The 12,680-nt window shown below is 37.0% G+C and overlaps 1 protein-coding gene across 1 annotated transcript in view; it reads left to right on the forward strand.

The window, feature by feature from the left end:
- The first annotated feature begins 1,163 nt into the window (after nt 1–1,163).
- NCOA2 (nuclear receptor coactivator 2) overlaps nt 1,164–12,680 on the forward strand; it is a 177,729-nt gene continuing 166,212 nt past the window's right edge. Inside the window, exons 1-2 of the mRNA XM_018079524.2 lie at nt 1,164–1,259; nt 2,722–2,797. The gene's annotated coding sequence lies outside the window, so the exon portion shown is untranslated. The remainder of the gene's footprint in view (nt 1,260–2,721; nt 2,798–12,680) is intronic.

Here is a 12,680-nt window from a genome sequence, read left to right on the forward strand (position 1 = left end):
CTTTTGCTTGTTTTGCTGTTTTTTAAGCATTACTTTGAAACAGATACTGAATTTTTAATGAAGCCTCAAACTATTTTCTTGCTAGAGTGCTGTGAGAAGTTACTGTTAACTGGTACTGTTAAATGGTGAGATCATTTGTGCCTCCTTTTCTTCTTAGTATAAGAATGAGGGAACCTGAAGACTGTAGGTAAGAAAAGCCTCACTAAGCTCACCTAGTTCATGCTCACTAAGCTTTGCATGCTGTAGATGATCTCCTCCAAATATGTCTGAAAGTGGCAGTTTTCACTCTCTTTTAGCTAAACTGTAGTTTGTAGAGTTGGGATTGTGTGTATTTTGTTCACAACTTAAAGTTTTTATGGACCAAGGGGGTAATGGATCTTAGGTACCTGGAATAGAGACTGGAAAGAAAGAAGTGACTGTGCATGAATGGAAAACAAAGATGTAAAGTACTCTGAAGTCAGAGAATGGTGTGTTGTTCTGTTCTGTATCAGTTGCTTTCAGTTGACCTTGAGCTTTTACTCTTTGTAGGAGGGAGGATTGAATGGTGGTTTCGGAAAATGGCAGATGTGGAGAATGATGGCTGTGGTATATTCCATTTTTATGTTGTAGGTAATGTTGATAATTTGTTTGAGGAAGAGACCTGTTCTTCACGTAGACCTTTGTGTGAGACCTACCTACACAGGCCTTTGTGCACCAGCATTAGCAAGGTTATGTCACTGTGAGAGCTGTCTTCACGCAAGAGTAGTTTCTCTTGCGTTTTGAGGGCCATCTCAAGAACCTCCTGCTTCTAGTGGGAATTTGCATAGGCGTGGGTTGTAGCATGCTAGTTGGCTCGCTTTTGTTTAAACCTCCAGAATGGGCTTGAGAAGGGAAGGCAAAGGACTAACAGATAATTTAATTGTCAATCAATTCATGTTCGTCACTTTTTTCTTCACTGGCAGTCTAGTTTACTTGGAGAAATATATCAGAAATATACTAGAGAATACACCTATTCAGGTACATAAGCTTGTCACTAGTTACTGCGTAATTCAAGAGTTTTATTTGGGAAGAAAGATCTTGTTAATAGTATTTTTAAGGTAATGCTGTGTATGTTTTCAGACAGTATTACTGGTAAACATTCTATGAGCAGAACGAATGAAAATCAGCAGAACTTGTCCCTTCCAGTGGTGCTCTGTGGACACCAGTGTAATCGTCAGGAGCTACATTATCTGTGTACAGACTCCTTGAGCTGCGGTACTGGAGGCCACGGAGACCAGGAGGTGGGACCCAAAAATAGGAAAACACAATAGAAAAATACAAGTGAGCAGCCACGCTAGTTATCAAGAAACAAAATGGTAGTAGAGTACTCACTCTCATTCAGTGGCGCACAGCAGGTGAAAGACAGGAGATGAGTGGGAAATGCTTCTGTCTGCACAGGCAGTTACTGCTCCTCTGTGGAAAAGGTCTCCCCACTGTGGGTTGGAACTGCAGCCCCCATCTGCTGGTGAGACAGCAGCTTCTCTTTGGTGGGTTTCTGAACTGCAGATGTCTAACAGATACTGGAAATCTCACTAAATCATCAAAAGGTCTAATAGTTTACTTAAAATTTTATTCTAAGACAAGATTATGATTTCTGTCAACGAGGACCCACTCGAAGCCCATGTTTGTGAACTGTAGAGCTTGTGTGCTTTTTGGGCATTCCTGAGGAAATAACATAGCCATATTTTCTGTGTATATATTTTATATAAGAATACTGCTTTGTTAGTGGTGCCCCTGAATAGTCTGTTACTGTAGTGGTGTCCTGTCTGTGACTGAAAGAACTTAAGCAGATCTGGTTTGAAGAAGGTTTCTCTAAGATGGCAGAAATGACAGAAGGAACGAAGTCGATTCTAAATTCCATTTCTCTTGAGGCATAATTAGGGTGTGCTTTTTTTTTCCCTGTTGATGACTCTGGTAGTGTATCTTTCATTTTCTTTGTGTTCTCATTTGCTTTATGTTCTGCCTTTTTTTTTGTTAGAATAAGAAAGTAGAAAACTATTCTTTGGTAGTTTGCTTGGATACATTTGACATAAAGTACTATTTGACCTACAAAGAGAAATGCAGGTTTAATGTTTATGTGGGCAGTGGCATGCTCCTCCTCCCCAAAGAAATGTATTTTGCTGTGCAATATATGTCCTCTGCTCTGTGGGACTCTTTACTGATTTATGGGACTCCATAATAATGAAAAGCTTTCTGGTCACTGATACTTGTCACTTGCATCTGGAGTATTGTAAGGGGAGATTGAGAGAAAAAACGTGCTCCTGTACATACAAGTGGTAATAATGGTTGAAAGACACTTTATAAGAACACCACTTTCTCCTTTTTAGAGATTTGAAACTAGTGTGCTGTAAAGTCAACCAGCCAAGCAGTCAACAAAAAAAGGAACCAACCACTTTCACAGAGAGTTCTCATAGATTCTTTTGTGAAAATAGGGGCTGTGTACTGTGTTAGTTAATGTAAACATTTTAGTTGCTATCGCTGTGAATTTGCAGTAGGCAGCAGGTAGAGAGGAAGTTGTGTGCCTGGAGTGATTGTGCAACTGGAAGAGGGTTGTAGTTATGTCTGGAAAAGCAGATAATGCTCTGCAGAGTTTGTTTCCCTCGCTGTGTTATGCTTAGAACTGCAATGTGCTAAACATATTTTTTTTTCCTATACCTGTCTCCAAAAAAAAGACTGATATTTTTCTCTCAAATTTGTTCCTAGCATGCTTGAGATCTGAGTAGTGAGGCCCCCTGCACACACAGCCCCTAGAAATTGCTGTCTGCATCGCTGAGTCTTGGTGAGTTGTCTATATCCTATTGCATTTAATTGGATTAATCTTCTTCACGGGGAAGTTTGATGTGAGATATCTTAGATTGATTGTGTAGATACAGCAGAACAAGCTGTGGTTTTAAGTAATGTGTGATCCTCTACACTGAGTTAAAATACTAACTTTTTAGAAACTTTGAAAAATTATGCTCAGACTGGTTACGGAAGCAGGGTCCTTGCTTTAGTGCCAGAGCCAGGAATGGGACTTTATACAAAGAGAGGCTGAAGGGGTCAACATGTGATATTCTTTCTCATGAGATTTGTTTGATATTTGATACTGTAACTAAGGAATTGACGTTTTTCAAATGTGCTGATTATGGTCTGTCTTATGGCAAAGGTTGAATATGGAATAATACAAGCTTTTCCATCCAACTCTGTGCACTAATAAATTACTTAAATTGAGGGTTGAAATTGGTATAATGACACTGATGACTTAAACTGCTTGTTGCTCAAGAATTACTGTCTGATGACTCCATCAGGCAGTGCTGTGCCTGTTTAACTCTGCTCTCAAGAAGGGATAATACCGCTGAGAATTAGAAAAAGAGACCCCTGCGGATTGTTTAAATGCAGACTAATAATAGTTTGGTAGTGCAGTGAAAGAAAGTAGAATATAAATGCTGTGGTTTTATTTTAGATATGTTTGATATATCAATATGCTCACTTCGTATAAATCTTTTACAACAAATACACATTTGAGATTTTATGTGAGAACCTTTTCAGTGTACTCATGAATAAATGTTGTCATTTAACACATAGAGTGACTTATTAAGGTCAGAAATATGTATTTTTGAGGCTTGCACACTAAATATAGAGGTGGGAAATGAGCCTTCTGAAAAGGTTTTTAGTTGTTTGGGAGATAACTGTTTATAAAATGCTAACCAAATATGGCTAAAGTTATGTATGTGCAGATCAAGTATCATTTCCTCTTTTGTTAATTATGTTGAGCAATTTCTGCAAACTAACAATGCTTTTCTTAACTTACCGAATTTTCTAGCCTCAGTGAATGGAAATAGGTTAAGCAGTTTTCCAGTGCTTTTTTCTGCCTTTCCCCTTTTTAGTTCTGATAAAACTCTTCAGTTCATTGTGTTCAATGAAGTTTATAATACTAGTTATTAGTTTATTCATGTATTAATTTGAAAATGCTTAGCCACATAGATGTTATTACTTATTTATACTTATTACTTAAACTATATTATTTATTTACAGTACTTATCTGGACTGCATAATAATCGTAATGTGAATGTGCAAGTCTTCTCAATAATAATCTGCTTTTGTAATCATTTAAGCAAGTTGTTTTAAAAAAAGAAAGACAAAGATTCTAAAAATTTTCCCATATAATTGATTTTTTTTCCCCCTAATCAATATATGTGGAGAAAAAAACCCCAGCCTGTCTCTTGCTTAGTGTTGTGATATTCTATGCCAAAATGATAAACCCGTAGATTTGGTTGTTGCAGTGCTAGAAAGTAATCTGGTAAGTTTAAAGATGCTTGCTAAAACACAGTTGCTGTGTTCGGGAAGTTCAAAACCTTTAATAAGAGCAAATGGGACATGAATATTTGTATATGAAGTCTGTGGTGATGACAGTGAGGAATAAACCACTGTAAAATGTTGGTGTCATGAAAGGATTTAAAGGGCAAGAATGATGTAGAGACGTAGTTTTCTGCTCAAAATATCCTTTTGCTCTAAAATGGGTGGTTATCCATGTGCTCCTGTGATAGACAGTTCAGCAAAAGTAGGTTGCATAGGAATAAAGGACAAGAAATAGTTTTAAAATTTTGGTTCTATTGAATCCTTGGAAACTCTTCCATTCATTTTTTGAATGCCTGGGGTTTCAGTCTTATTGTTTGACATACTTGCATGTTCACCTTCCCCATTGCAAGATGGAAGAGCTGTAGCTGTTTATTTTAACCAGTATACCCATCCAAAATTATAGTAGTGTAGGAAGGACATATCAGTTGGAGTTTCATTTAAGAAATCCTGTCCTTGGCTTTTGACTAGTGTTACTTGTGAAATAATACATGTTGGGTTTGACTGAATATTGTGAGACTGTATGACCACTATGACTGAAATTGTGCACATTCAGCCTGTCTACCACTGTATTAAGTTTTTTGGAAAGTGAAACTACTACTTAAAACTTACTAGATCTATTTCTTATATGTTAGTTGGGGTAGTGGGAGATAGCTACTGTGTGCTAACAAAAAAAGCAATGCAGTTAGAATGGGGAGAAGTTTAGACTTACAAAAACCCTCAAACAAATAAATAACCTAGTTTAATTCCTAGTCGAAAAGCTATCAGTCAGAAGACATTTTCTCTCTCTTTCCTTTTCTTTTTGCATGAAGTGGTTTGCTTTGTAAGAAATATTTCTCAGCAAAAAGAGCATAGGTTAGAGAAATCTCAGTTTTCTGCCACTGTTGATGTGAAGAGTCTGTTTCAATCTAACTTTGTAGTGATTTCATTGACATTTGTGTTGTAGTTAGTGTCAAGTGTGATAGAAAATATTTGTGTGTCCTTTCATTCTGAGTTATAGTGCTCATTGTTTACAGCTGAAGTAGATAAAGAAAATTCTGACATGTCTCATTTTTGACTGTGTTCTCCTAATACATGTGTGTGTAAAGGGAGTGCTGTCAGAAAATGACGTGTAACACTGACAGTAAAAGTGCCTAATATCAAAACAAGTTTTAAGAGCCTTTGGTACTAGTTTAAGGATGAAAGTGAGGAACTTAAGAGTAGATTCCAAGTATCAAACCTGAATAAGGCAGAGCTCACTTCTGTCAGCATGCAAAGCAGGGGTGGAATTGTGTGTACCTAGAGCTCTAGAGTCAATTCAGGGGACCCTACTTCCCACAGGAGCTGTGTTTCTGAAATACCTAAAATAAAATACAGGTATGGGTAATCTTTACTGAATCAGGTTTTCTCTGTGAGGGATATTTAATCTACGTTGAATTAGTTTGTGATAAATAAAGGGAATGTGATTCCATTCCTAGACCTTGAAATTGGGCAGCTGTGTGTTGCATGAAATGTGATCAGATTATTCTGTGTTCAGTCACCACTGTTCAGTAGTGACATTAGTTAACATGAATTGCCTATAAAGATGCTTGTAAAAGTGGATGCTTGATTATAATGAATTTATTGTAATCAGCGTTAAAATGATATTCTGAGAGTGAAGTTCTGTGTGGGTGGTACGATAAGAACTGAAATATTAAGAAATGAGCATCTATTGAGATTTATACAGTTGCACCCTAAAGATTTTTTTCCTCCTAAAATTGGAACTGGGATCTTATGAAAAACATTATTTTGTGGAAAAGCTGAAATATATACAAATGTAATATATTCCATTTCTTTCTTTTAAAATTTATGAAAATTTAGAGTACTCTTAAGAAAATCTCATGATGCTTGCAACTGGCAGAACTAGATTTGTTAGTAATGAAAGCACTTTTAAAGTACTTTCATAGTTTTGAGGCCACAACGTTCAAATTCATTGTAAAGCTGGATTAAACTATTCTTACATATGTAAAACTCATTAATTACTGTAAATGGATTTAAATGGAGTGCTCCATCAGTGAACTTGTTACTGAATTGATGGAACGAAACATCATACATATCCAGGACTGTTGCAAACGCTCGTTCAGTCAATTGAAGCTTGCTTTTTGTATGTAGTTATATCCTGGAAGATTATTTTTAACATTTCAGTTTTGGTGCGATAAATAAAAAATGCTTAGGAAATGAGATTGCTAACTTGATTTTATTCACTTCTTAAATATTGGGTTTGACTTCGTAATGGACTTTGCTAAGATTTTTTCATTTCTTACCTTGATAGGAACCTCTTTATGTGGGCAAAGGTTTACTATATACACATTAGCAGAAGAAATAGCTGTCATTATCATCTGTGGAAAATCAATGTATATTTTATATATAGATTGATGACATATACCACCAGTATTGGAGCCTGGGAATTCTAGAGGGGTCAAGAACAGGACAACTGAGCACTTGCATGATCAAAGAAGATGAGATGCATTTACTTGGGCAGATTTTCCTCTGGGTCTGCCTTTAGTCCCTGAATTGGGAAGAGTGAAATATTTACATGGCTTGGCTCTTGACAGTAAATAGTATTAATTAAATACAGGGCTTGAAAATGACACTGGTATTTCAGATGAAGGCCTGTAGATTTTGCCTTGGCCTTCTGGAAATTGAATTCCAGCGGCCTGTTTATTTGACAGCATTATGGTACAATATTTGGAGGTTCATGGATATTTCTCTACATAAAAGTGGGTGAATTTTTATAATGTCACAATGCTGGGATGTTAGGCTCAGAAGACTTATGTGATTATAATGGTAAGCAAATTTGTAGGTGATTATAAAGTGTGGCACAGTGTGTTTCTGTCTGATTAATTTACTTTTATATTAACTGGATGGGCAAGAAATTGCAGGTTTTCTTTTTAAAACAAACTTTGGATTTTGAAAATTCAGATAAGTCACAGAAGTTCAGTATTATTAAAATGATTTAGAAATATTGGGGAATTTTAATAGTATCACTGCACATGGCTCTAGCTATTCAGAATGTGTTACAGAATCCTCCTCTAGTCATCTCACCACAAGCAAAAAGGGGTACTGACACCCTTATGCATACAATATTTGCCAGTGTGTAAATGCATTGCTAAAACTCCATTTACAACTGTGGCCATGATAAATGAAGAATATGCTCTGTTCTCCAGTTCTGACATCTGTTTTATGGTCCAGATTCTTCAGTTTTTTTCATTATCAGTACTTTTATTCCTTCAGTAATCCCAAATCAATAAACTACAGCATTCTGTATGCACCAAACTCTGTATATTTCAAAATGACAGCAATAGGCAAACTAGGAATATTTAAAATTAGAATTGAGATAAGAATTAGTTTTATAGTAAGTATTGCAATTTGGTTCTTTCTTCAGGGATGCTGTAGTAGTGTCAGGAGGAGGTAAAATGTTTCCATTCACGTTTTTTCAGCATGTTTTTCTTTTGCTTATAGTTGCATATTCTCACTTAAGCTTTGAAACATTATCCTTACAAGTAACACATGGAATCGAAGATCCCTTTTTGCCTTTGATTCCTTTGTCCCTCAATTCTAGGTACCTGTTTTACTGCTTTAAGAGAGTGAGATGTCTCCTGCATTTCTTTGTTCAGATTGTGAGCTTGAAACTACTGTGTGGTGCTGCACTTTAATAGTATTTTAAAATGGGATAAAAACATCTACATTTCTCTAAAAGTAGGTGGCCAACACATATGAAATTTCACTTGGGTTAATTTTTATGGCCTTTCAGTTTTCAGTTGTGGTTTTTTGCTTGGCTTCTCTTCACAGATCCTGGTTAACTGTGTTTTTATTGCTTAGTCCTGCTGAACAGACTCATGTAAAACTTTTTCTGTCTGGAGTTACAGTATGCAACTTCCAGAATGTATCCTGCGGTGGAATAGGGTTTCTGTGCAGCTGATGGTATGTGAAGCTCGATTCATGACTACTAATGTTTGAAATATTCCTTGTCCCTTACTGTGATTTTAGTCTTTCCTTCCTCATGAGCTCACTCTTTTGTCAATATCCAGGTTCTAGGCTCTTGATCAACATTGAAATATTTGAGGAATCAATACATGTGAGTCAAATTGTATAACACTATGGTTGCCACACTTAAAATATACTCAATACAAATCTAAAGAAGCAAAAAAAAATCCCAAACCACCCCAAATTAGACCACTTTATATGAGATCAGTTGCTGTTCTACCACTGTCACACCCCAAACACACTACACCATTACTGTACACCACAGGCTGTGTGCCACCACCTGTGGGAGCACATAGATTTGTTCTATTAATTTTCTTCTTTAGTTAGTTAGTGTCAAATATGCTGTGTATATAGTACATATGTTTCACAATAGTATGTATTTATTTTTTAATATTGGCATGGAACCATGCATATGTTGCTCTGGTCCTGTTTTGGGTACTGTGAGCATTTAAAGGGGGGAAAAAACCTAACAACCTGCTACTGCTGCACTTGATTCCAGTAATAGTAGTTATCAAAATTGCCTCCTACTTACTCTTCCTCTTATTTGCTTCATCACTCGGTTTCTGAGCTATTTCCTTCCGCCTCCAGCTTCCAAGAGAAGTGTTTTGTGGTCTTCTGATATAACCTCATGAAGCTTTGGGATAGTCCCATGTTTTGGGTCAGGACAGCTTGATCTCTGGTTGTGACTCTCTAGTAAGAGAGTCACATACACTTATTTGTGTATGTGTATTTTAAGGGGGAATTGCTTACTGAAAATGTATTTTTGGCTAGCTTGAAGTTATTAATGAGTTGGCATGAATTTCATAAGTAGCTTCGTTGAGGAAGGGAGAAAATTGACTGCTAATCAGAAATGCTGTAATGGCTCACTTAGGAAATTCTGAAATGAAAAGTTTTGGATTTCAAGGCTAGAGTCACAGCAAGACTTAACAATCAGTAAGCCACAGGGAAGCAGTCTGGCCAGCTATGGGTACAGCTGTGGGTGGGGAGCTGCTGTGGGTGTGCAAGGTAAGGGCTCTCACAGGGGTACCATTTCAGTGGCACAGCCTGTGCCCTGGGTAGAGGGACAGCTTGTGATGGCCTCTGGTCTCACTCTCCAGGAGCTGGAGTTCACCCTGGGTCCAGTGTGGCCCAGACTCTTCCAATTGAGCCAAGCTGGGGATGGGCAGTTTCCCAGGTTTTTATGGCTGTGGGAGAGGGTGTCACCCACTTCACCTGGGATGAGTACAGGAGCTGGGGAGACCTTTCCTGTACCTTCAAATGCACCAGCATGCTTGGAAACTGGAGGTACACCCATCTTTGCCAAAGCAGGGAGAGACTGGAGGGCAGATTGCAGCACTTCTCTTTCTGAACATCGGGATGTGAGTGCAACAAGATGGAGGAGGGAATCACAGTGCTCCTGATTGAGAGCAGAGGTTTGCATTTGGGTCTCCTGCCTCTTAGGAGATTGCTGCCCTCTCCGGGCTGCTCAGTGTTTCTGAGCAGAGCTTTGCTGCCTCTGAAATAGCTCTGCTTTTTTACTGATGTGTAAATACTTCGTTGGTGAACTGATTTCCTGTGTGTGAGGTGTGTATCCTGTCTGTTTTGTGTGTCCTACAGTAAAGGACAGTAGTTTCTTCACTTGCCTACTTCTATAGATCTAATTTATTTATCTGCTACCAATAAGTTTGTCTTCTCAGACAAGGTACTGCAAAGGAAGTGAAGGTATACATTCACAGATATATTTAGCAATTAAATCCCCTTGTGGATGTTCTTAATGCTTTGAATAGCTTACCCTACTTTGACATGAAATAAGCTATCTGAAACAAGGGCATTTTTTCCTGGTGAATTGACTGTTTGCACAACTTGAAACACTTCTAAAATACGTGCTTTTCCTGTTCAATGGCTGAAATTAAAAATTCATTATAGGTACAGTTCTGCTCTTTGTATCAGAAGTATCATTGTCCATAATTAAATGGATGCATTTGACTACGAAGATGTAATACAAATTAAAGTTGCACATGCTTGCCACTGTGTATGCCATCTTTTTTTCCAAATCTATTGATAAGATCAGTGTGAAGTATTTTATCATGTAAAACTGATTAATTTTTGAAAACCTGAAAAGACCAAAATGAGACATATTTGGATCTCTCAGAGCAATTGAGAAGTAAAAATGTGAACTATATATAATGTGGCTGGCAATGGTAGAATTAAACTCTTAAAAATTTAAACCCACTGGAGAGTATTTTGTGTTATGGTGGGAAGGGCCGTATGCTGTAACTTTCCTTGCTGTTGACATGATTTGGGGACTGTTCTTACTGTTCTGATTTTGTGGAAATATTGTTCTATAAGTACAGTGGTAGTTTTTTCATAAATGAGCTGTATTCTGTTCTGTTACACTTGTGTAAATAATTTTTTCTCAAGTTGTATTGCAGAAACTGAGAAAAGAAAGACTATGAGCCTACCCTTAGAATTTCCTTGGGGGAGGAGGGACTTTTTTAGAGACAAGATTCTGAGAAAGGAAATAAGAAGATTTCTTGCAGAAAGTTTGAGCTAACTGGCAATACAGGGAAGATGAAAATGTAAAATCCAGTATTGGGTCAAACCTACTTCTGCTAATATTTCACTTGCACTAGCCGACTATAAAGACAACTTTGTGTTTTATTGGTTTTTAACTGATTTTTGCTTACCACTGGCAGGGAAAGAAGTCAGTAAAAGGGAACTGGTATTTTCTTACACAGACAATGTCTTGAGGAACAGAATAAATTAATACTACATTCTGTGAGGGTGCATATCTGCAACAACATGAGAATTTTTTATTTAATATTTTAGAAATTGAAAATGTATGGCTTTTTCTCTGCGTATATGTTTTCTATGTTGTAATTTGTACTGATTGTATTACCAGTTTTTAGTTCTGTCCTGTTGCTTTGTTCAGGATTCCCGGTAATATCAACCACCCTTATGCCATGCCATTGATGGGCTCTGTGGCTCTTACTGTGCCAAGCTTTTGCTGTTCCTGTGTTGAACAGGCAGTTAAAACGATTTATTTAGGCTGGCTGGGGGTCAGCTACAAAAACTGAATGTATTGTTTCCTTGGAAAACTTTTTTAATTGTTGTTGTTGTCTAATCAACAAGTAATTCAGATAAGGTGTCTGGAACCATTTGTAGAATTTGGGAACCTGCAACGTTTGCCCACGCATGTGTTGGAAATTTCCCTGTAATTATACCCATAGGAATGAGCTTATATGGGTAACAATGGGAATGGAGGTAGACCTTGTGCTCAAGAGCCAGGAGCTTATTTCTCAGTGCCAGGTTTGCCAGAGGTATACTAAACAAGTCACTTGACCTCCAAGTCTCTCATTTTCTTAGCTGTAAAATGTGGCCAACCCTCATTATTTTCTTCATATGCAGAATTCAGATTCACCACTGTTTGTGGATTGTGTGAGAAAAGAAATAATTATATATTTATGTATTTAATTTCATCAAATGTAAATAAAATGCCTGCTTCTCTTGATGTGAATTAATACTGAAATTGTAAAAAAATGCTAGAGAGAACTTGCCTATTAAAACACTGAAGCAGTGGCCTTTTGCTATTTTATTAAACAAGAATCAACCTAGATTGTTTTGAGTTAGCAATATTTTTGTCTGCTTTTGTTATGAGATAAAACATCAAGTATTGACTTAACTTCACATTTCACAGGAGAAGAATTAAAAATTATCCCTGTGAAGGGTGACTATGGAGTTACTCTTTGAAATTCTAATTTAACACTTCAGTAATGGGTCAAGCCTGCTCTGAATCCTCTGTGGGATTATTTGATTTGCTGTCTGGTTAAACTCAAGGAAAATGGGATGTCTATAAATTACTAGAAGTGTTAGCTATCACCTTATAATGGAACCAAATGGGAGAATTTGTTGTTTTAAATTAGGATTGTGACCTGATGACTAAGGGATTGTATGAATCTTGTAGGCTTACTTTTAAGACCTAACTTGAGGGTGAAAGTTGCAGGGTGGTTTGTTTTGTTGGTTTTTAACCCCCCTCTTAATATCAGCTGTATAATTGGAAATTAATATAATTGAGGGATAAGGGGAAAATGTCTTCTTTACCTGGGGGGAGATGGGGTTAGGTTTTTAGTATATGTTGTGTCTTCAGAGTTACTTAAACATGGAGGAGTTTTTCTTTTGTGTTTTCTTCTATTTGTGTGAATGTTTTGTGCCCCAACAAGAAGAATCTGTGTTTTTTTTAATGATAAAATTGATTATTAAATTCATGTGACTGGAACTGAAGGGAGTTCAGCTTTTTATAAGTAGATAAAGAAGCAGTTTGAATATTTTGCAAGTTTATGCAT

The sequence above is a fragment of the Manacus vitellinus genome, unplaced genomic scaffold, assembly GCF_001715985.3.
Source record: "Manacus vitellinus isolate BGI_N305 unplaced genomic scaffold, ASM171598v3 scaffold_1_pilon, whole genome shotgun sequence".
Classification (NCBI taxonomy): domain Eukaryota; kingdom Metazoa; phylum Chordata; class Aves; order Passeriformes; family Pipridae; genus Manacus; species Manacus vitellinus.